A 26,140-nucleotide genomic window follows, 5' to 3' on the forward strand; every position below is an offset into this window, starting at 1 on the left:
TCATCTCAATGTTGGTGTCTGTCTTTTTTTCATTCAAGTTGTTATTGTCCTAGGTATTGGTATGATGAGAGATTTGCAATTGTAGCCTGGAAATTTGGGATATTATATTTCAGGACAATTGGACCCATTTCATTTTCTTTTTAAATAGGCAGTCCCATTGTTTAGTTGTAGCATGAAAACCTGGTTGGAAGTGTACGTTTTGCTTCTGGCTGGGCTTTGCTGATACTACCCTGGGAAAAGTGGAGTTCTGACTCACTTTGCCTTGTTGTAGATGGGTAGGGTACATTGTCAGTCCCTGCCTCAGTCTCATTGACATCCTCCTTGTAGAAAAGGGCCCTGACTCACACCATCTCATTGTCTCCAGTTGTGCATGTAAGCTCAGCTCCCTGCTGGGCCTTGCTGATACCAGGGGGAACAAGGTAGCTCAGTACCTGCCTTCTACCCATAGTTCTGTTTTTTTGATGCTGAGTTGTGGAAGCTCAGCTTCTCCTGTGCCACCTGACACTAAAGAAATGGGAAGTGGAGTGTCAACTAGCTCTCCCTTGAATCACTTGCTCTGCCTCATTGTTGCCAGTGGGGGTAGAAACTTAGCTGCTCACTGGGCTCCACCGACATTAGGTGATTGCCTTATTTAATCTCATTGCTGCCAGGTCACTAAATAGGTTCAGCTACCCACTGGGCCTCAATGACGCTAAAGATGGAAAGAAAGTGGAGTGCTGAGTTGTGTTACCTTGCTCAGTCAGATCAGTGAGGCTTAGGTCAGCACAGGGATCAGAGGCTTAGGTCACCACAGGACTTCTCTGTCATTACCTTTGCAGAGGAATCCAAATACCACTTGCTTCCACTAGGTGAGAGATGCAAAATCAGCTCCTGGCTCAGCCCCATTGACACTTCTGTGGTAGCTTAATCAGAAAACCTTCTGCTTCTTATTGAGTGGAGATGGAAATTCACATCCCTGCTTGTGTTGTATGACCCAGCAGGGGAAACTGAAACACTGCCTACTTTCACTAGGAAGGAATGGTGGATGAGTAGGAGAATCAGAGCACCACCATCTGCTACCACACAGCACAAAGTGGGTGAGTGGGTTCTGTTAGGCCACTCTTTTCTTGGTCCTTTGGCTAGAGGGAAAAAGCTTGGCTTTGGTTTTATTTTGGGGCTTCTGCAGTTCCCTGTGTGAGATGTATAAGAGGTAACAAGAAAACCAGTGTATATCATCACCATTGCTCTAGTGGTACTATATGCCTTGGTAGTCCCACAGACAGTTTGCCTTCTTTCCACCTTTCAGAGACTTTTTATGGTTTCTTGGTGTATTATGTTCAGGATATTTTCATTCAAAGAGAGAATAATTGTAAAAAATGGGACGACTCCACCTTGGCCAGAAACAGAAGTCTGTTTGAATTTCAGCAGTGTCAGACATAACAGCAGCAATGAACAAGAGCTTCTTTTAGGGCTGTCATGGAAATTGTCTTGTTCTCACACCGTGATTTTTGCTGAGAAATGACAGACCTAAGTTTGTTATTTCCTCTTTGTAATTTCCCAAAGGCACTCAGAAGAATTTCTTCCACACCACAATCCTTATATTCATCATTACTGCTACAATAGTCAAGTTCTGTAGCCTCTTGGGCCAGCAAGACACACGTTTCAGTTAGTGCTTCATACATGGTCGATTCATTAATTGTGATGTCTCTACATGTCATGGATTACATGGGCAAGGAGAGCAGTACTGCACTCAAATCAAAAGGCAGAGCCAAACCAATCCTAAAATTCCATTTTGTGTGAGTGTCTCCTGAGATCACTTCTGGTATCAGTTCTGTATTGATCACTCCTGATACCAGTTCTGTATTGATCAGACCCAACACAGTACTTAGTAACTTGAACTGGGAAATTTTAATATGAGGAATTATTAATTATAAAGCAGATTGTAGTATTGAAGGCTTAACTTCAATTAGTAAATATTAACTCTCATTAATAAGAAATAATGAGAACTTTCACATTCTTGGTTGAACTACAATTTTTATTAAAAATATGTAAAACCACTCCCACTTGTGAGTTAGTATGTCAACGTTATTACTTTTAATTGCTATTTACTGTTTCTTGTTATGCATCAGTATAGTTTATTTTTAAGTTGCTCTCAACTGTTTGTTATTATGAACTAATTTGCAAAATGTGCAAGATGGCTAATTGTATGTGATAGCAACTCTTTATGTTAAACCACTTGTATTCCTGGGATGGGATGGGAGGGATGGGACGGGGAGGGAGGCAGGAGAGGGGGTTGGGATGGGGAACACATGTAAATCCATGGCTGATTCATGTCAATGTATGGCAAAAGTCACTACAATATTGTAAAGTAATTAGCCTCCAACTAACAAAAATAAATGAAAAAAAAAAAAAAAGAATTCCACTTAGTCATGGTGTATAGTCTTTTTTTAAATATGGTATTGGATTTATTCAATAGTTTGCTAGTATTTTGTTGAGGATTTTTATTTCCGTAGTGATAAGGAATTTTCATCTGTATTTTTTCTTTTTTGATGTCTTTGTATCAAGGATAATGCTAGTATCATAGCATGAGTTAAGAGTCACCTCTCCTCTGCTATTTTATGGAAGAGTTTGGAAAATTCTTTAAATATTTGATTTTGTTGTTGTTCAGTTGCTAGGTCATGTCTGACTCTTTGTGACCTGTGGACAGCAGCACAACCAGGCTTCCTTATCCTTCACTATCTCCTGGAATTTGCTTAATGTCCATTGGATTGGTGATGCTATCTAATCATCTCATTCTCTGCTGCCCCCTTCTCCTTTTGCCTTCAATCTTTCCCAGCATCATGGTCTTTTCCAATGAGTCAGATTTTGCATCAGGTGACCAAAGTATGGAGCTTTGGCTTCAGCTTCAATCCTTCCAATGAATATTCATGATTGATTTCTTTTTTGGAGTGACCGATTTGATTTCCTTGCAGTCTCTTTTTCACCACTACAATTCCAAAGCATCAATTCTTGGGTGCTCAGCCTTCTTTATAGACCAGCTCTCACATCCATACATGACTACTGGAAAAACCATAGCTCTGACTATATGGACCTTTGTCGGCAAAGTGATATCTCTGCTTTTAATACACTATCTAGGTTTGTCAGAGCTCTCCTTCCAAAGGAGCAAACATCTTTTAATTTCATGGCTGCAGTCACCATCCACAATGATTTTGTAGCCCAAGAAAAAAAAAATTTTCCCCTTCTATTTGCCATGAAGTAATGGGACCGGATACCATGATCTTAGTTTTTGAATGTTGAGTTTTAAGCTAACTTTTTCAGTCTCCTCTTTCACCTTTATCAAGAAGTTCTTTAGTTCCTCTTCTTTTTCTACCATTAGAATGGTGTCATCTGCATATCTGAAATTGTTGATAGTTCTCCTGGCAATCTTGATTCCAGCTTGTAACTCATTTAGTCCAACATTTCATTCAATTTTATTTGCATATAAGTTAAATAAACGTGATAATATACAGCCTTGTCGTACTCCTTTCCCAATTTTGAACTAGTTAGCTGTTCCATGTAAGGTTCTAACTGTTGATTCTTGACCCACATACAGGTTTCTCAAAAGGCAGGTAAGGTGGTCTGGTATTCCCATCTCTGTAAGAATTTTCCACAGTTTGTTGTGAGTCACATATGCACAGACTTTCTCGTAGTCAGTGAAGCAGAAGTAGATGTTTTTCTGTAATTCCCTTGCTTTCTCTATGATCCAGTGAATGTGGGCAATTTGGTCTCTGGTTCCTCTGCCTTCTCTAAACCCAGCTTGTACATCTGAAAGTTCTCCGTACAAGTACTGCTGTAGCCTGGCTTGAAGGATTTTGAGCATTACATTCGTAGCATGTGAATGAGTGCAGTTGTATGGTAATTTGAACATTCTTTGGCATTGCCTTTCTTTGGACAAGGAAATGGCAACCCACTCCAGTACTCTTGCCTGGAAAATCCCATGGACCCAGAGCTGAGTAGGCTACAGTCCATTGGGTCACAAAGAGTCGGCCACGACTGAGTGACTTCACTTCACTTCTTTGGAATTGGAATGAAAACTGACCTTGTCCAGTCTTGTAGCCACTGCTGAGTTTTCCAAATTTGTTGGCATATTGAGTGCAACACTTTAACAGCAGCATTCTTTAGAATTTGAAATAGCTCAGCTGGAATTTCATCACCTCCACTAGCTTTGTTCCTAGTTATGCTTCCTAAGGCCCACTTTACTTCACACTCCAGGATGTCCAGCTGTAGGTGAGAGACCACACCATCGATATCCAGGTCATTAATATCTTTTTTGTATGTTCTTCTGTGTATTTTTGCCACCTCTTTTTAATCTCCTCTGCCTCTGTTAGGTCAGAATTGCCTCTGTTAGGCTGGAGTTAATATTGTCTTACATTTACCACTTGTGGGTTTGTCCTTAAATTACATGAGAAACAAGAGTTACTAACAAAAACCCCAACAATACTGGGTTTTATATTTACCTATGTAATCTTTACTGGTATTCTTTATATGTTAATATGACTTTAAGTTATTTTCCTGTTGTTGAGAATCCTTCCTTCTCAGGCTAACAGACTCAGTGAAGAATTTCTCGTATGGTAGGTGTTCAGTTCAGTTCAGTTCAGTCGCTCAGTCGTGTCCGACTCTTTGCAACCCCATGAATCGCAGCACGCCAGGCCACCCTGTCCATCACAAATGCCCGGAGTTTACTCAAACTCATGTCCATCGAGTTGGTGATGCCATCCAACCATCCCATCCTCTGTTGTCCCCCTCTCCTCCTGCCCCCAACCCCTCCCAGCATCAGGGTCTTTTCCAGTGAGTCAACTCTTCGCATGAGGTGGCCAAAGTATTGGAGTTTCAGCTTCAGCATCAGTCCTTCCAATGAACACCCAGGACTGATCTCCTTTAGGATGGACTGGTTGGATCTTCTTGCAGTCCAAGGGACTCTCAAGAGTCTTCTCCAACACCACGTAGCTTAGGTCAAACTTTAATCAGGCTTCTCTCACCCTTATAAGCCCCTCAACCTTGGCTTTCTCCTAGTCTGACCAAACACAGAAATACAGAATATCCCTCTGTCCCTTAAGGGCTCATTCTAAAAAGGGCTAATCAGAGTCAGACAAATTTCCTGTCAGACTACCCAAGCATGCTGTTGTTCACCTCCTCCATTCACTTGCCCAATTAGTTCCTGTTAATCCTTCTTATTCTTTCCTAGGAAAGAAAATCCTTTTTCTATTTAATTGAGATGCTTTCTGATATTTAAATCAGGGCATTATTTCTACTGCAATAGTCTTTTTAAAAAATGTTTCTCTTTACCTGAAGCCTGGATTTATTTTTACTTGATAGCTGAAATGCCAACTTACTTATATTTTTCACTGCTGAGAGAAAGGCTTTTATTTATTGCTTACTTTAAAACAGTACCATCTTATTGATAGTATTCCCTAGTAGTTAATTCAGTTATTTCTTGGGAGTTAAAGTAACCTTCCTATTTTTATTCATAATTGACATTGATATGCAGCTTTGCTGCTTTGGTCAACTTGCTGTTTTAAAAGGCACACTGGCTGTGAGACTTTTTCTGAGGTACTAAAAAAAAAAAACAAAAAAAAAACCCCTGGGGGCTGCAAATAGTAGAAGTGATAACCCTAGCCCACAAACTCTGAATTCCTAAAGATGGTGTCGGATTTCTGAAATTCTCTCAAGGTCCTCAGGGAGCGGGCTTCTGGGAGATAAGAGTCCGGAAGTTTGAGAGCTCGCCGCTCGCGGTCATGGGACTCGCTGGTCTGCAGCTCCTTCTGCGCATGTGCAATACCCTTTAGCCTCTGCCTCTAAGGAGCCTCAGGGGTTATTGTGGGAGACTGTTCCGAAGCGTCCGGGTCTGCGCGCCCCGCTTTGAGCAGGCGCGGCCCGAGTGGGAGTGGCAGACGAGGCAGAATGGTTGGGCGACAGCTGAGAGGTGCCCTACGCGGCTCCAGAGAGGGCCCAGGACCCGCGGCGTCAGAACCTGAGACGGCGGGCAGGTAGGGGCTGCCTAGGCGGAGTCTCTGTCAGGGGAAGTAGCCAGCGTCGGGCGAGGGGACACGGGACCTCGGTGAGGCTGCGCTTCCGCGCGTGTCCGGCCCCTCCGCGAGGTGGAGTGCGCAGATGCGAGCCAGGCAAGTGCATAGGCGTGGTGGGTGAGCCCTGCCTGAAAGAGGGGGCGGGTTTGAGGGACGCTTGGGTTCAGGGCAGAACTTGGTATATAGGAATATCCAGCAAAGTTACCTACGTGACACTTGATTTCCTCATGTGTAAAACTCGAGGAATTAATAACATGTGCCTCGTGGGGTTGTTCAGAAGATTAAATAATGTAACATAGTGCCTGGCAGTAAATACTGGCTGCTGATGTTCAGTAGAAATAATCATTCTTCTCACTCATTAGTTTGTGGCTCACACCTAGGATAGTGTAACTCTCTGCACTGTGACAAATTAGGACACTGAGACTGAGAGGACAGTTATATATTAAAAGTCATGAAACTATCGGGTAACTAGAAGACAAACATTTTCTCCAGATGTCATGATCTTCTGCATTTACTATCTTGATTATGAAAGCCAGCTTTGCATCATCCGCAGCACTTAGCAGAAATAATTTGACATGTTAAGACATAATTTGAATGTTTGAATATTTCCATGTAGCATCTCTGTATCTTGAGATTTCTGAATGCTTTTGGAGTCCTTGGGACTGGCAGCATAATTGCTTCTGAGTTCTGTAACAGTCTAGCTTTCTCTGTGTTCTGAGCAGTGTGCGTTTGAATTTATTCAAGGTCTTACCTGATATTCTGTGGAATAATGTGTACAAAGAGTTGAACTTGGTGAAGTTTCCAGTTAAATGACTTTGTCCTTTAGGCGCATTTCTCATCTTTCTTGGAATAAAGTGCCTCTTGTGAAGTAAGAAGGAGGAGCCTCTAGGCACAGAAAAGGACATGGGAGTGAACTGCTCCACCATTTGAGTGAGTTTCTTAGCAGAGCAGGTCCCAGGTTTGACCCACCCGTTCGGAATAAGTGAGATTTGGATGATGTTGCCACATTCAGAAGCCATCATAGGCTGCCAGTGGAACAAAGTCCGGACCAGGTTTTAGAAGAGAGGGGAACTGGGCTGAGAGGAATGAGGGAGGGTTAGGCTATTCAGGAAACTTAACTTCCTTGGAAAGGTTTTGAGGATACAGTGTGGGGAAAGGAGCTTTAAGCTAGATTGGAATAAATTCTGTTTTACCAATCCTGGTTTAACCCCACTCTATTTTTCACTCACTGGTCCCAGATTCTGAGCTCTTATCATAGTGAATCTGGCATCTAAAAATATGCTGATGATTTTCTTACACACATCAGTATAAGAAGAGTTTTCTATTTGTCTTGTTAAGAAGTTGGGAAAAATTACTCCTGAGGGTGCAAGTGAATTTCCCTGGTTTTGTGTTAGTGGCAGAGCCAAGAAGATATGTTGAGTCTCCTGATACCCAGGCCAGTGGCTGCTGCATCATCACTGGTAAAACAGTTCTTAAAAGGCAACTTTTTGCGGATCTATACACACTTTTCTTTTTTTTACTTTTATGCATATTTTTAAATGTTTTTTAAATTAGTTGATTTTTAAAAATTGAAATATCATTGACTTACAGTGCTTCAGGTGTACAGCAAAGTGATTCAGTTACATATGTATTTATACATACACACACACACACACACACACACATATATGTATGTATTGATGCATTCTTGCTAAGTCACTTTAGTCATGTCCAACTCTTTGTGATCCTATGGACTGTAGCCTGCCAGGCTCCTCTGTCTATGGGATTCTCCAGGCAGGAATACTGGAGTGGGTTGTCATGCCCTCCTCCAGGGGAACCTTCTCAACCCAGAACCCATGTCTCTGATGTCTCCTGCATTATTAGCAGGTGGGTTCTTTACCGCTAGTGCTATCTGTGAAGCATATATGTGTGTATATATGTGTGTGTGTGTACACACTTTTTCAGATTCTTTTCCCATATAGGTTATTATAAGATATTGAATATAGTTTCTTGTGCTATACAGTAAGTCCTTGTTATTTATCTATACATATACATTGGAAAAACACTTAAAAAGTAATGTTACCTTAAAGTGCCTCCTTCCCTTTTTTCATAGCTTTGGGTGAATTCTCTGTTTCAAGCAGTAAATAAGAAAATAACCATTACATTGCAATATTTGCTGTATAATTTAATGAAGGCTTGCTGCTGCAGCGAAGTCACTTCAGTCGTGTCCGACTCTTCGCGACCCCATGGATTGCAGCCCACCAGGCTCCTCCGTCCATGGGATTTCCCAGGCAAGAGTACTGGAGTGGGGTGCCATTGCCTTCTCCTGAAGGCTTAGTGTTCCTTCATTTAGAATATTGTAATTTGACCAATTTCCTTGTAATTTTTTAATTTCTTTCAAATAAAGAGCTACATATATTGTTTTTAAAAAGTAGAAACTAATTTCATTCAGCCAATGAAAAGTTTTCACACCCAATATCTGCATGACCATATCACAGTCACACATAGACATGTGGATACTTTTTCCATATGTCCCTTCTTGCCCCTTCTCCAGGATGAAAAGGATATTCCTTCACAGAGAAGCATTTTACCCAGGTGACGTTTGTATCTATTTAAATATGCAAATCCAAGAGTTGCAGGCAATCTGTACCTCTAATGATTTTATTCCTCTTTTTCTATTCCAGCTATACCTTCAGAGATTTCAGCATTTTTCCAAGACCAGCAAAATATGAAGAAATTCTGTGTGAGTTGTTGCAAGACTTTCTACAATTTGTTTTACAATGTATCTTATGAGGTTAATGACTCCTAGACTTGAAACGGAACAGTAGAAATATATCAAATGAACCTGAGGGAAACAGTCTAGCATAATTGTTCTCAAACTTTAATGTGCATTAAAATCACCAGGAAAGTTTGTAAAACCCTGAGGCCTGAGATTGCAGGTGATGGTGATATTAACCTTTCCAGGCCAGTAGCATTGGAATAGCAGGTCACTAGAGCAGTGTTCGGAGAAGGCCTGAGATTGCAGGTGATGGTGATATTAACCTTTCCAGGCCAGTAGCATTGGAATAGCAGGTCACTAGAGCAGTGTTCGGAGAAGGCAATGGCACCCCACTCCAGTACTCTTGCCTGGAAAATCCCATGGACAGAGGAGCCTGGTGGACTGCAGTCCATGGGGTCGCTGGGAGTCGGAGTCGGACACGACTGAGTGATTTCACTTTCAGTTTTCACTTTCTTGCATTGGAGAAGGAAATGTGTTCTGGTGTTCTTGCCTGGAGAATCCCAGGGACGGGGGAGCCTGGCAGGCTGCTGTCTATGGGGTCGCACAGAGTCGGAAACAACTGAAGTGACTTAGCAGCAGCAGAGCAGAGTTGGCAAGGAGACGCACACATACACACTCTCTCTCTCTCTATAAGAGGTTATGTGGTTATCAGAGTGAGCTGCAAATATTTCTGACTGTTCTGGTAGTCATGGCCAAAAATAAGACTCTGTGTTACATGGCTTTTATTAATCATGTGAATAAAGCTGCCTGATTCCTTTTGGAACCTAAAGACTTTCTGGCATTGAAAGCTGAAAAAAAAAAAAAAAACAACCCTTTTGTCTCTTTTCATGTAAATGATGAACAACCTTCTGGTGGCAACCATGAAATAAATGCCTGAAATCATTCTTCAATGGATACAAATAATGGTCTCAAGTAAAACTCAGTTAATGAGGTTTCTCAGGAGACCATATTACTGATGCTCATGTGGACAGCTTTCTGTTGTCTACAGGATGTGTGTTTTTCCACTCCTGGATAAAACTATTGTTAGAACATCTACAGAATAAGTTGACTGCATGTCCTTACAATAAACTTTAAAATTCTCTATCTTGCTCGGTATGTAGAGTGTTCAGTTAATAGAAGACATTTCTGCGCATAATCAAATTTCAATCTCCTTCATGCAGAATGAATTCTTCCTCATCATTTGCTAGAATTTGGTCAGTTAAATTCACCAATAATATATATTGTTTAAACACACATAAACAATTAGCATGCAGGATCTTAGTTCCCTAACCAGGGATCAAACCCATTCCTCCCTGCAGTGGAACCACGGGACCTCCAAGTCCCCTACTTAGCCATTTTAAGGTGTAAGTTCAGTGGCATTTAATATATTAACAGTGTTGTGCAAGCATTATCACTATCTAGTTCCAGAACATTTCCATCATCCCTGAATAAAACCTAATACCCTTGAAAGTCATTCTCTATTCCCCTTTTACCCCTGTCACTGGCAACCACTAATTTATGCCTTGATTTTAAAGACTTGCCTTTTCTAGCTATTTTATATAAATGTAACCATACAGTATGTGTTATTTTGTGTCTTTCTCTTAATGTAATGTTTTCAAGTTTCATCCATTTTGTTGTATATATCAGACTTTATTCTTTCCCCCCAGCTTTATTAAGGTATAATTGACAAAATTGTAAGATATTTCAATTGAATATCATGACAGTTTGATATGAAGGGATTCCTCCCATCTAGTAAACACATCTACCGCCTCACATATTTATCTTTTTTTGTGTACGAGATATTTAATTTCTCTCTTAGCAAATTTCAGTTATATAGTACAGTGTTATCGACTTAGTCACCATGTTATACATTAGATCCTCAGACCTTTTTCATTTTATAGCTGAACGTTAGTACCCTTTTACCAAGATTTCTTTTTGTGACTCAATAATATTCCACTGTATTGATGTACCTCATTGTGTTTATACAGTTATCAATTAATAGACACCCTAGAGCTGTTGTGAACAGTGCTGCTGTCAACATTTGTTTACATTTTTGTTTGAAAACCTGTTTTCTGCCTGTATCACTGCATCTTTTCCTGTCTTGAATATTCTCATTAAAGTAATTGTATTTCATTTTTTTTTTTTAAAGAAAGAAAACCTGTTTTCAACTATGGGTATTGGCTTAGTAGTGCAAATGCTGGGTCCTGTGTTAATTATTTTTAACTACATGAGGAGCCACCAAACTTTTTCACACTGGCTGCACAATTTTACATTTTTACTAGCAATGTATGAGAGTTCCTGTTTTTCCTCATCCTCAACAGCACATGTTGTCTACATTTTTTTATTATAGTCTTCCTAGTGTATGTGAAGTCATATCTTACTTTTCCCTAATAACCAGTGACCACCTTTTTATGTGCTTGTTGGATAGTTATATATCTACTTTGTAGACATGTCTATTCATGTCTTTGGTCCATCTTTAAATTGGGTTGTTTATTATCAAAGCATTTTGAGTTCTAGGCTTATATCAGATATGATTTGCAAGTATTTCTTCCCATTCTTTGACTTGTTTTTTCATTCTCTTGAGTGTATATACTTTGAATCAAAAAAGGTTTTAATTTTGATGAAGTTTAGTTTATCTATTTATCTTTTGTTGCATGTACTGTTGATGTCATATCTAAGAACTTGTTGCCAAATCAGGATCATGAAGATTTACTATGTTTTCTTCTAAAAGTGTTACAGTTTCAGCTCATATATTTAGGTCTTTGATCTATTTTGAGTTAATTTTGCATATATAACAGGAAGGGATCCAATCTTGTTATTTGTATGTGGATATCCCATTGTCCCCACACCATTTGTTGACGAGACTGTTTTTCCTTCTATTGAATGGCCTTGGTACTCTTGTTGAGAATTGACCAGAGATGGATAGGTTTGTGCTAAATTGTTTCAGTCGTGTCTGACTTTTTGCAACCCTAGGGACTGTAGCCGGTCAGACTCCTCTGTCCATGAGATTCTCCAGGCAAGAATACTGAAGTGGGCTACCATACCATCCTCCAAGGGAATCTTTCCAACCCAGGGATTGAACCACGTCTCTTATGTCTTCTGCATTGGCAGGTGGGTTCTTTACTACTAGCACCACCTTTTTTTTATTTCCAGACTTTCAGTTTTGTTCACTGGATTTATATGTTTCTTTATGCCAGTTCTATACTGTTTTGATTCTCTAGCTTTGTGGCAAGTTTTGAAGTTAAAATGTGTTAATCCTACGATTTGTTTCTCTTTGTCAAGGTTGTTTTGGTTATTTGAGGTTCCTTTTATTTCCATGTGAATTTAAAGATCATGTCCATTTCTGCAAAAAAAAGACCAGTGGATTTTTCATCAAATATGTGAAACTCTGGGGAGTATTTTGATCTTGACCATATTAAGTATTTTATCCAATGAACAGGGAATGTCCTTCCATTTATTTAGGTCTTTAATTTCTTTCAACAAAGTTTTGTAATTTTCAGTGAATGCAAGTCTTGTACCTCATTGATTAACTCTGTTCTGAAGTATTTTATTCTTTTTGATGCTATCATAAGTAGAGTTGTTTTCTTAATATACTTTTGGATTGTTCATTGTCCGTGTATAGTAAAACAACAGAGTTTTTTTGTGTTAATCTTATGTTCTACAATTTTATTGAATTTATTAGCTCTAGTAGTTTTTTGATGGATTCTTTGGGATTTTCTATGTATAAGATTATGTTCTACAGATAGAGATACTTTTACTTTATTCTTTCTAATTTGGATGCCTTTATTTCTTTTTATTGCCTGGTTTTCTTTAGCTGAAACTTCTTTTACAGTGTTGAATAGAAGTGCCCAAAGTGAATATTCTCATCTTGTTCCTCACTTTAGTGGGAAAGCTTTCAGTCTTTTACCCTTAAATATTTTTAGCTGTGAGTTTTTCATACATGCTTTTTTATCATGTTGAGAAGTTCACTTCTGTTCCTAGTTTATTGAGTGATTTTATCCTGAAAAGGTTTTTGATGTAGTCAAATACTTTTTCTGCTTGACTTGAGCAATTTGTGGGGATTTTTCATCTTTATTGAGTATATTAAATTGATTTTCTCATGTTGAACTGCTCTTGCCTTCCAGGTATAAATTCTACTTCATTGTGATTCATGATTGGTTGATTGCTGCAGCAGATGGCTTGTGGAATCTTGGTTCCCTTACCAGGGATTGAATCTGTGCCTCCTGCAGTGGAAGTACAGAGTCCTAACTACTGGACTGCCAGCGAATTCCCCATGACCCTTTTAATATGTTGTTTGGGCTCAATCTTACAGTATTCTGTTGAGTATATTACATATATATTCATAAGGCATATTGACCTGTAATTTCATTTCATTTTGATTCCTTTATTTGGCTTAAATATTAGGGTAATTAACACTGGTCTCATTGAATTAAGAAATACAGTTTACTCTTGAACTACATAGTTTTAAACTCGTAGGTCCACTCGTAGATTTTTTTTTAAGTACTAAATATTACAGTACTGCACAATCCATGGTTGGTTGAGTCCACAGGTGCAGAACCAGATAAGGAGGGTCAGCTCTAAAGTTATACTCAGATTTTCAACTGCACTGAGTTCATCACCCCTAACCCCTGTGTTTTTTTGGGGTCAACTATATTTCTTCCACTTATTTTTGGAAGAGTTTGGAAAGAATTAGTGTTACTCTTCTTTAAATGTTTGCTAAAATTCACCAGTGAAGTTATCTGGTTCTGGACTTTCCTTTGTTTGAGAGATATTTGATTACTGATTTGATCTCTTTGCTTGCTATTCACTTTTTGTATTTCTTCCTGAGTCAATTGGTTATTTCTGTGTTTCTAGGAATTTATTCATTTAATCTAAGTTTCTAATTTTTTGACATGTAATTGTTTGTAGCAGTATTGTCTTATAACCCTTTTTATTTCTGTTAGGTCAGTAAAAGTATCTTCATTTCTGATTTTAATATTTTGAGTCTTTTCTCTTTTTTCTTTGTCAGTCTGGCTAAAGGTTTGTTAATTTTGTTGATTTATTTTTAGAGAAGCAACTTTTGGCTTTGTTCATTTTATTTTTATACTCCACTTATTTGTCACTATAATTTTTATTATGTCCTTCTTCTTGCTAGAGACAAGAATATATAATCCTAACTATATCACAGTATCACTAGGATAGAGACAAATGGGGAGAACACTGTCTGATGACAGAAGCAGAGATTGGAGTATTGCACCTTCAATCCAAAGACTCTTACATATTGCTGGCTACCATCAGAAGTGAGGGGAAGGCATGGATAATATCTGTCTAGAGTCACAGAGGGACTTTTAAAAAATTTTAATATTTAAGATTGGTCCAAATTGCTTAATACTTTATTTATTAATGCCATATAATGTTTTATTATGAAACCATACCACATTTTAGTTTTCCATTTCTTTACTGAAAGACACTTGTCATTTCCATTTTTTCATTGTCATGTATAATATAGGCATACCTTGTTTTATTGTGCTTTGCTTTATTGCACTTAACAGATGTTGCATTATTATTATTTTTTTAAATAAATTGACGGTTTATGGTAACCCTGCATTGAGTCTTTGGCACATTGTTCCAAAAGCATACACACTTCATATCAGGGTGTCATATTTTGGTAATTTTCACAATATTTTGACTTTTTCATTATTATTATATTTGTCATGGTGATCTGTAATCAGTGATCTTTGATGTTACTATTGTAATTGTTTTGGACCCCCACAAACCACATTCATATAAGATTAACTTACATATTGTATGTGTTCTGGCTGTTCTACCAACCAGCTGTTTCCCAGTTTCTTTACCTTTCCTCAGGCCTTCATATTCCGTGAGACAAAAAAGTATTGACATCAGGCCAGTTAATAACTCTACAGTGGCCTCTCAGTGTTCAAGTGAAAGTAAGAGTCATAAATCTCTCACTTTAAATCAAAAGCTGGAAATGATTAAACTTAGTGAGGAAAGTATGTTGAAAACCTAGACAGACCAAAAACTAGGCCTCTTGCACCAAACTGTTAATCAAGTTGTGAATGCAAAAGAAAAGTACTTAAAGGAAATTAAAAGTGCTACTCCAGTAAACACACACATGATAAGAAAGTGAAACAGTCTTATTATGATATGGAGAAAGTTTTAGTGTTTTGGATAGAAAATGAAACAAGCCACTATATTCCCTTAAGTGAAAGCCTAATCCAGAGGAGGACCTTAATTTTCTTTTCTTCAATTCCATGAAGGCTGAAAGAGGTGAGGAAAACTTCAGAAGAAATGTTTGAAGTTAGCAGAGACTGGTTCATGAGGTTTAAGGAAAGAAGCTGTCTCCATACCATCAAAGTGCAAGGTGAAGCAGCAGGTCCTGATGTAGAAGCTGCAGTAAGTGATCCAGGAGATCTAGCTAAGGTAATTAGTGAAGGTGGGTATACTAAACAACAGATTTTCAATGTAGACAAAACAGTCTTAAACCAGAAAAAGGCAGTGGCTAAGACTCCATGCTCCCAATACAGGGGGCTCAGGTTTGATCCCTGGTCAGGGAACTAGATTCTGCATGCTGCAACTAAGAGTTTGCATGTTGCAACTGAAGCTCTTACATAATGCAACTAAAAGATCCCACATGCCACAGTGAAGATTCCATGTGCTGTACCTAAGATCCAGCACAGAAAAATAAATAAATCTTTAAAAAAAAAATCATTAAAATGTCAATTATTTTTTAAAAAATTTGAAGAAGATGCCATTCAGGACTTTCATAGCTAGAGAGAAGTCAATGCCTGGCTTCAAAGAACAGGCTGATTCTCTTGTTAGGGGCTGTTGCAACTGTTGACTTTAAGTTGAAGACAGTGCTCATTTGCCATATGAAAAGTCCTAGGTCCCTTAAGAATCTTCTCTGCTTTTGCTCTGTAAATGGAAGAACAGAGCCTGGATGACAGCACATCAGTTTACAATATGGTTTGGTAAATATCTTAAGCCCACTATTGAGACTTACTGCACAGAAAAAAAAAGTCCTTTCAAAATATTACTGTTCGTTGACAGTGCACCTAGTCATCCAAGAGCTCTGATTGAGATGTACAATGAGATTAATGTTGTTTTCAATGCCTACTAATACAACGTCTTCAGCCTATGGATCTAGGAGTGGTTTTGCTGTTCACATCTTATTATTTAAGAAATACATTTTGTAAGGCTTTAGCTGCCATAGATAGTGATTCTTCTGATGGATCTGGTAAAGTAAGTTTAAAACCTTCTGGAAAGGATTCACCATTCTGGAAGCCATTATAAGAATGTTTCTGATTCATAGGAAGAGGTTTGTGTATCGACATTAACAGTCATTTGGAAGAAGTTGATTTCAGCCCTCATGGATGACTTTGAGGAATTGAAGACTTCAGTGGAGGAAGTAGTTGCAGATATGGTAGAAATAGCAAGAGAACTAGAATCAGAAGTGGAGCAAGAAGATGTTACTGAATTACTCCAGTCTCTTGGTAAAACTTTACTGATGAGGAGTTGCTTCTTATAAATGAGCAAAGAAAGTGGTTTCTTGGGATGGAATCCACTCTTGGTGAAAATTGTGAAACAGTCTGTTCAGTTATGGGAAGACAATACTCAGGTGCCTACCTACATTTTTGTCTAAATCATAAATTTGTAACCAGATATTTTGGACACCCCTATTCTATAGGTGCTAAGTCCAAAATTATTCAATAACTCATTCCTTGAATACATCTATAGCTTTTTATCTTATCATAGTCCTGAATGGCACTATCTTATATGCTAATTGTTATTCTTTTAATTATATATTTTAGATGTATACATGGTTATGCTGTGGCCCCATGTTCATGAATGTTACTCTAATATTTTTTTAACCTCCTCAGTGAAACCTACCCTAATAGCAGGAATAGATCTTTTGTCCCCTTTGTAACCTCAATCAACTTTGCCCATCTTTTCACTATAATAACCTCTTATTGTCGTTATATGATGTATGTTTGTTTTCAGATTATATGCACCTTGATAAAAGTAACATTGCTTTGTCTTCAGATTCGCCCAAAGTAGGAGAGTTCTTTATGGCTTGCAGGCACCAATAACTTATAACAGTAGTAGGGAATATCTATTATGATTTCTCCCTCTCCAACCAAGTAGAATACAAAAGTAGACATCACAAACATTTTTTTATTAATTCTGAATAGTAAACAGTATAACCACTTCATACAGATTTTCCATGTCTTCCAGTTTTGATTACTTGAATTTGAACACAAATGTGCTGTTTCAGGAATCCTTATCATTTGAGGATGTAACTATGGGCCTCACTCAGGAGGAATGGCAGAAGCTGGACCCTGCTCAGAGGACTCTGTACAAGGATGTGATGCTGGAGAACTATAGTCACCTCATCTCAGTGGGTAGGAATTGTTTTCCATGTAGATTCCTAGTTGCACATCCTTTCTTGCTTGCTAAATCCCATGGAAGCTTTTTTGGGTTTGATCATATTTAGGCTTCAGATTTAGGGTGGTTAGAAGGATTGTTGAAACATTATAAAGAATGTTTTTCTTTTTCTAGTAAAAGTTTGAAATGGGTGTCTGAAGCTTCATTTTCTGTTTTCTTCAGAAGCCCTAAAGCCTATGAGCCTAGCCCAATTCCCATGTCATTTCCTGTTCACAGGGTTTTGCATGCCTAAACCAGAACTGATCTTCAAGTTGGAATGAGGAGAGCAGCCATGGGTATTAGAGACAGAGTTTCCAAGCCAGATCTACCCAGGTGAGTTAGGGTGGGTTAAATAGGTCACCTGGTGACAGGTATGAATTCTTTTTATTCTTAATTGTTGCTCATATGTTCATTTTTTCATTCAACAAATACTGAGTACCCACGAGCATCACTCAGGTTTTAGGTGTTGGAAATACATCAGTGAACTAAATTTTGTCCCTGACCTCATGGAGCTTACATTCTGATAGGGAGAGAAGGACAGTCAACAAACAATAACACATGTATATACATAAAATATGCCAGTAAATACCAAGGAAATTGATAAGGGTAAGAATGATGGAGTGTTATACTTTAGAAAGGATATCAAGAAGGGCTTTCTGATGATATCAACTTGAATAAAATGAGAATGAGAATCATGGAGAGTCTCGATGGCAGAGGTAACATCAAATGTCAGTCCACTAAGGCAGGGATGTACTTGATGTGTTTGAGGACACATAAATATCACTCTAGATTGGGGGAAATGAAGGAGCAATGAGTAGTAAGAGTTAGCATTGTAGAGGCACTGGGTGCTCAAATTATGTAGGACCATGATAAGGACTTTGATTTTATTCTGAGTGAGATGAGAAGCCATTGGCATAATTTAACCCAGTAAGCAACATACATTGATATGTCTTTTAAATTGATCCCTCTAACTGCTGAGCAAAGAAAATATTGGGAGAAGAGGGCTGAAAGCAAGAACGTCAATCAAAATAGTATTTCTGTCTGTGTAAATGTGACAGTAGCTTATCCTTGGTTGAAAGTGGTGAGGAAGAATAAAAGTGATTGGCTTCTGGATATATGTTGAAGGTGGGAACCTATAAGATTTGCTGTTGAATTGGACAAGGAATGTGAGAAAAAGAGAAGAGTCAAGAAAGACTCCGAGGATTTCATTCAGAAAAACTGGATCAATAGGCACCAATTGCCAAGACTGGGAAAAAATGTGGAGAAACAGTTTGGGAGGAGTTAATAGGAGTTTAAATTGCACACATCAAGTTTCAGGTGACTATAAAATATTCAGGTTTTGGGTATATAAGCAGAAGTAGATTAGGGAAGAGTCCAGGTGGTAGATATTTATTTGGAAAGTGTCAGCTATGGCAGTATTTAAAGCTTCAAAACATAGTATTTAAAGCAAAAGGATTAGATAACATCTCTCCTTAGGAGGAGGAATGCACATATTTGAAAGGTCTGAAGGCTTATATCCTAGGACACCACCTTTCAGAAGATGTGAAAATGAGATGACTTAGCAGAAAAAAGAGAAGGAGCATTTGCAGGTTGGGTGGAAACAGAGAATGTGGTGTCTTATAGCTAAGTGAAGACAGTATTTAAAGGACAGAGTGAACTTCTTTGAAGAAGGATGTGTGAAGTATTTTCTCCATCCTTGCCTTCAGGTCACCCAGAATCATTAATGTACATGAGCAATATAAACTCAGTTTATGACACTAGAGAATATCTAAAATCCCAAATCAGCACAAGTATAAAAGTGGCAAAATCACTGAAAAAATCAAGCAGGAATATATTTATGGCAGATGGATGGAAAACAAAAGCATATCTCTTAGTAAGAGGAATTGGCAAAATACTTTTCAGGGACAAAGTAAAGGAAATACTCTGAGGTGTGAAACCTAAATCTTTAGATTAACCACAATGTTGCCCCCAGGGAGGTGGAACTTCTTTGGATACAGTTTGGTTCTGCAAAGCAGACTCATTAGGGCTAAGTGTGGAAACGGACACTTAAACCATATTTTTCAGTAATACTCTTATTTCTCTAACAATGTAAGAAAAGAGACTTTCTGTTTGTGGGGGGCGAGGAGGGGAAAGCCCTCTCAGACACCTAAATGTGGGTTAATAAACTTACATGCTATCTTAATGGGTAATCCTAGAACACAGAATTTAAAGCAAAAACTTACTTGTTAGCAGTTAGCTAGGATGTACAGTCATGTCCAACTCTTTGTGACCCCATGGACTGCAGCACGCCAGGCTTCCCTGTCCATCACCAACTCTTGGAGCTTACTCAAACTCATGTACAGACCTCCTTAAAAAATGAGAAAATGAAGAGTAAGGCTGGTGAAAAGGAATGGTAGGTACAAAGGGGCCATTACCTAGTTAGCTATGGCTCTGTGATAAGCACCTCTGGTTTCACAGTCAGCAAGACTTCGTAGTCGTCATGTGAATCACTGTGTCCTCAAACAGTTTGTTAGAGAGTGGAAGGGAAGTTTCTGTCTTCTTGTTCCTCTCTCTCATTAGATTAGACTGGTCTGTAGAGTTTTTAACTCCCTCTCACTTATGGATTACATCAGACAACCTCTCTAGGTAACTGCTGGGGAAGCCAGAGCCTTCATGGCTCCAGTTCAGCTCCTTGGGCAATGTAGTCTCTGTGAAGTCAGCACAACATTTGGTGTTCCTCAGTCGGTAGCGGCAGTGGTGCCAACCCCAGTTACCTGACTCCATGATTAGCGACAGAACAAGCCATTTGCTACTCTGTTGAGAAAGGAATGCAGATCTGAGTTGATCTATATACCAAGTCTGGTACATGTGTAAAGCACTTGTTCATAAGGAATTATCCTGTTGGCCTAAGACATGGCTCTATTCCCTCTCCCAAGTAAACCTCGTCTAGTTAGCTATTTCTTAAAAAGCTCATGTTCTTTGAACCTGAATAATCAAAAAGGAACCAGCACAAATTCATTCAAGACAATTACAAGAAAAAAGGGGTGGAAAAGGTAACAAAAGTAGTAGATTAGATAGAGTTGTCTTATGATCAGAGTAGTTATAAAGTACATAAGAAATGTTACAAAATATTAAACCATGAATTTTAAATAGAATGAATCAATTACTTCTGTGATAGAAGAATTCAAGAAATGTGCTAGTAAGGTAGAAAACAATTATAGGATGTCAAATTCAGAAAACAGTTGAAACAAAATCAGTGAAGTAAACAAATTGTAGTAATCAAGGAAGAATAGGTACTGCTGAAATTATATTCAGAAAGATGAGAAAAATAAGCAAGAAGAAACTGACATAAAATTTGAACTAAATAGCAAGGAATAAAAGATATTCAATATTAATTCCATAAAAGCAGTTCCTTCTCCAAAATAGAAAATCTTAATAACAGCCAGAGGGAAAATCACATTGCCTCCTAAGGAATGAGACACTGCTAGAGACATCTAAATTGAAGCAAAAAACAAAAATTGTCAATTTAGAATAATGAACTCAGAAAACTAATTTTTAAAGGATGAAATTTGTCAAAGAGAAATAAAGCCAGATACTAGTTAAAGGCGATATAGATTTTATTCATTAGCTATTGCAGTAGGGGGATAAAGTTTTTTTTTAATAAAACTGAGCTCAACTCTAAATACAGCAAAGACAGCTGAGGATTTGTAGCCAGCAGAGTGAAGGGGTAAGTGAATAGAAAATTACTAAGAGTTAACATCAAGGGTAAGGAGATTCTTGCTAAACTGGCCTTATAGAATTCTTGCTAAATTCAGGCCAAGGGTTTATATATCAAGGTTGAAACATGAGGAACTTATGCGTGAGGAGATTCTCCCTAGACTGACAAGGATTCATGCTAAAACTGCTCAGTAGAGACAGACACGAAAGGCCAAGGTTGAGACCTAGTCAAGAATAGGTCTCAGAGGAGCTTAACTAAAATTTAGTCAAGGAGAGAATCTTTGTCAGGATATATTGTTAAATTTGGATTGGTCCTGAAATAAATTATAGAAGCAATACCTTTCACTGTATAATTTTGCTAGTAAAATTCTAACAGAGATACTACAGGAAGTGAAAAAAAACGAAACCTAATGAATACTTGAGAGGAGTGGTAAGTGACAAGAAATTAGGAAACTTATGGGTAAGTCTAAACAATATATGGGTAAAAATAATTATGATACCTAATTTGTACTAAAAGACAGTTTCATAATTGAGTTGGGAGTTGATCAAATTGTATTTGATTCTTCTGTTAGAAAAAGAGGTTCAGATTATAGAATCACTTTAGATTTTAAGTTAAATATTAATGACAAAATTTAAGGCACAGCCATCTAAAGTGGTGAAACAGGTGTGTATAACCTTCAAAGTTGTATAGAGGAGAAAATGGAAAAGATAACAAAAATCAAATCAGTCTAAAACAAAGGAAGAAAGGTACAGTAGAAGTAGTGGTAAAGCTGACAGATATAAAGCAGAAAGTAAAATGTAGGAGACAATGTGATATAATAATGACTGTAATTGTATAAGGACTAAATTTACCAGTCAGAAGTAAAATTGTCAAATTGGGTATTCAAAAATAAAATAAAATTAATCTATAAGACATCAGGTTTTAGTGACTTGATATTTGTCTTTAGCATCTTTTGCTTTTTCAATATTCAGCGTTTTACCTATCTCCAGAGTACCTCTAATAGGATACTCCAGTTCCTCCAGTATGGCAAGAACTGCTATTAAAATAATCATTCACAAAGCACAATCTTCCATACTTATTTTCATTTATTAGACTCTACGAACCTTCTACTCTTACAACTGACATACCATCATTTTATTTTTCTCTCATCCTGTCTTACAGATATTATTGTTATACTTTTGTAAAAGTGTTAAAAATATTTTTATTTTCTCATTTTCCACTGATACCACCCAAAACACTAACCATATTCTTTTAGTTTGTTCTAATTTCTAAATGAAATTATATTCCCCCCAAAACCATTTAGTTTATCATGTTATTAACTTGAGTTACATTTTTCCCAAAATGTAATATATGACATTTAAGTTTTTCTCTGTCAATCATGCTTTAAATACTGCTATATCTCATCTCTATGGAACAAAACTGAGGCTGCCAAACACCCATTTAATCCTTCCTGAATATGATCCTTATATATGCTTTCCTTTCCTACAGCTGTGTCTTGGATTCTGTGTACTTAATGATTCTCATGAATTAATATGTGAAAGTACATGGAGCAGAGCCTGGCTTCTGGTGATAGTTTGTTAATTTCCCTGTTATTGTCGTTATTAACATTTTTAAGCTTTTGTTTTTTTGCTCTCCTTTTTAGATTGTTTCTGGATTTTGATTTTGTTTCCCCAGCTTTTATGAAATGTTTCTTGTTTGTTTTAATTTGCATTATCAGCTATAGATTCTGATTCTTGATAGTGTATGGATATTGAATGAGGCTATTTTCTTATCTATGTTATGCTTTCTCCAAAGAGAGCCTATCTTATTTTGTTATATAACTTATAATGGATATTGGATCATATCTTAATTGTAACTCTTGATGAATGAGAGGCCCTTTATATTGATTCATTCAGAAAACATTGCAAGAAATTAACTTTTCAATTCAGATATTGAGTTATAAACCTCTAGATTCCTGTTCAGAAATTAAAGGTTTGAATAAAAAAATGAGATTTGTGTTTCGAAAACCACACGACTTGTGAAGGACCACTAATTCCAGTACTCAAAGGAAATCAGAGATAAACACTTGTAAGATCATAGGTTACAGATAGAAAAAGGAGGAGAAAAAAAGACAGCTGAATATTTTAAATTTTAGCAGTTAATAGAGGGCGTTTATGCTACAAAGGAGTATCGTTCAGTGTTGTGACAGAATGAGAGGTACGGAATGTAATTAATTTTAAATTTCAATGTAAATATAACTTGAAATTGTAGAGATGTTATAAAGATTTATTTGGAAACAGATATGACACAGTGTAATTTCCCTGATGTTTAGTTGTTTAGGTTCTGAGCAAAGGCAAAATGGGAATGTAAGTCTGCTTACTGAAAGTCTTGGTTGAACTTGAACAATTTCTGGCAAATTAATAGTCTGTCATTTCTAGAAAGAATACATTTATTATGGCTTTGTGGAGTGATAGTATAGATACCCAATATGAATATAGTTGGTAAAAAGTATTTTTCCCCCTAGAATTGTACCTGTAGTCTATTTTGTCTAATGGTGCTTGGAGACGAAGAACTCTGGACAGGTTTTTGAGTAAGGCCATCATTACTATATTGTATATTCCTATTCATAGGAACATAGCAAGGTGAAGTCTAGCTGAGAATTCTTAGGGTAAATAAATATAAGTATCAGTAATTATTTTAGGTTAGGTCCTCCATGGTTTTAAATATTAAAAAAACCCAGAAATGTAGAGTTCTGTTTAGAAGTTAAAAAAGTGTATTAATGTATTAAATTCATCACAGCAAATTTAAGATGAGGAAAAGTTAGCATTTGTTGGTAGGGTAACATAACTTTTACGGAAACTTAGAGAATAAGATGAATATACCAAAACTAAAAACAAATAATTCTGGCCCTCTTTCAATCTTTCTTGTCTCTTTCATTTTACATTCCTGGTAGACATTTGTATTCTTTGTAAGTCACATGAGTAGAGGGAGAATAAGAAAGTAGGTTGCTACAGGTCTTCTTAAGCAGGAACAAATTGGTGCTTTTCCATAAATTTAATTGGTATTAACAGTATAATAAATTAATATATAAAAAAATAAGTTCAGTTCAGTTGCTCAGGTGTGTCCTACTCTTTGCGACCCCATGAATCGCAGCACACCAGGCCTCGCTGTCCATCACCAACTCCCAGAGTCTACCCAAACCCATGTCCATCAAGTCGGTGATGCCATCAGCCATCTCATCCTCTGTCATCCCCTTCTCCTTCTGCCCCCAGTCCTTCCCAGCATTAGGGTCTTTTCCAATGAGTCAACTCTTCGCATGAGGTGGCCAAAGTATTGGAGTTTCAGCTTCAACATCAGTCCCTCCAATGAACACCCAGGACTGATCTCCTTTAGGATGGACTGGTTGGATCTTCTTGCAGTCCAAGGGACTCTCAAGAGTCTTCTCCAACACCACAGTTCAAAAGCATCAATTCTTCGGCGCTCAGCTTTCTTTACCGTCCAACTCTCACATCCACACATGACAACTGGAAAAACAATAGCCTTGACCAGATGGACCTTTGTTGGCAAAGTAATGTTTCTGCTTTTAAATATGCTATCCAGGTTGGTCATAACTTTCCTTCCAAGGAGTAAGTGTCTTTTAATTTCTTGGCTGCAGTCACCATCTGCAGTGATTTTGGAGCCCCCCAAAATAAAATCTGACACTGTTTCCACTGCTTCCCCATCTATTTCCCATGAAGTGATGGGACCAGATGCCATGATCTTAGTTTTCTGAATGTTGAACTTTAAGCCAAATTTTTCACTCTCCTCCTTCACTTTCATCAAGAGGCTCTTTAGTTCTTCGTCACTTTCTTCCATAAGGGTGGTGTCATCTGCATATCTGAGGTTATTGATATTGCTCCCGGCGATCTTGATTCCAGCTTGTGCTTCTTCCAGCCCAGCGTTTCTCATGATGTACTCTGCATATAAGTTAAATAAGCAGGGTGACAATATACAGCCTTGACATACTCCTTTTCCTATCTGGAACCAGTCTGTTGTTCCATGTCCAGTTCTAACTGTTGCTTCCTGACCTGCATACAGGTTTCTCAAGAGGCAGGTCAGGTGGTCTGGTATTCCCATCACTTGAAGAATTTTCCACAGTTTACTGTGATCCACACAGTCAAAGGCTTTGACATAGTCAATAAAGCAGAAACAGATGATTTTCTGGAACTCTCTTGCTTTTTCGATGATCAAGCAGATGTTGGCAATTCGATCTCTGATTCCTCTGCCTTTTCTAAAACCAGCTTGAACATCTGGAAGTTCACGGTTCACGTATTGCTGAAGCCTGGCTTGGAGAATTTTGAGCATTACTTTACTAGCGTGTGAGATGAGTGCAATTGTGCAGTAGTTTGAGCATTCTTTGGGATTGCCTTTCTTAGGGATTGGAATGAAAACTGACCTTTTCCAGTCCTGTGGCCACTCCTGAGTTTTCCAAATTTGTTGGCATATTGAGTGCAGCACTTTCACAGCATCATCTTTCAGGATTTGAAGTAGCTCAACTGGAATTCCATCACCTCCACTAGCTTTGTTCGTTGCGATGCTTTCTAAGTTCCACTTGACTTCACATTTCAGGACATCTGGCTCTAGGTGAGTGATCACACCATCGTGATTATCTGGGTCATGAAGATCTTTTTTGTACAGTTCTTCTGTGTATTCTTGCCACCTCTTCTTAATAGCTTCTGTTTCTGTTAGGTCCATACCATTTCTGTCCTTTATCGAGCCCATCTTTGCATGAAATATTCCCTTGGTATCTCTAGTTTTCTTGATGAGATCTGTAGTCTTTCCCATTCTGTTATTTTCTCAAGACTCTACACATGGATATCACCAGATGGCCAACACCAAAATCACATTGATTGTATTCTTTGCAGCCAAAGATGGAGAAGCTCTATACAGTCAGCAAAAACAAGACCGGGAGCTGACTGTGGCTCAGATCATGAACTCCTTATTGCCAAATTCAGACTTAAATTGAAGAAAGTAGGGAAAACCACTAGACCATTCAGGTATGACCTAAATCAAATTCCTTATGATTATACAGTGGAAATGAGAAGTAGATTTAAAGGACTAGATCTGATAGACAGAGTGCCTATGGACGGAGGTTTGTGACATTGTACAGGAGACAGGGATTAAGACCATCCCTATGGAAAAGAAATGCAAAAAAGCAAAATGGCTATCTGAGGAGGCCTTACAAATAGCTGTGAAAAAAAGAGAAGTGAAAAGAAAAGGAGA

General features: G+C 37.9%; 1 long non-coding RNA gene across 1 annotated transcript; it reads left to right on the forward strand.

The window, feature by feature from the left end:
• The first annotated feature begins 5,813 nt into the window (after nucleotides 1-5,813).
• Nucleotides 5,814-25,801, forward strand: LOC133069937 (uncharacterized). The gene is made up of 7 exons (XR_009696029.1): nucleotides 5,814-6,005; nucleotides 8,708-8,766; nucleotides 11,755-11,892; nucleotides 15,039-15,201; nucleotides 17,054-17,180; nucleotides 17,440-17,535; nucleotides 25,783-25,801. It is a non-coding gene; the product is annotated as an uncharacterized LOC133069937 (long non-coding RNA).
• The last annotated feature ends 339 nt before the right edge of the window (nucleotides 25,802-26,140 follow it).

This window comes from Dama dama, chromosome 15, assembly GCF_033118175.1.
Source record: "Dama dama isolate Ldn47 chromosome 15, ASM3311817v1, whole genome shotgun sequence".
Lineage (NCBI taxonomy): Eukaryota > Metazoa > Chordata > Mammalia > Artiodactyla > Cervidae > Dama > Dama dama.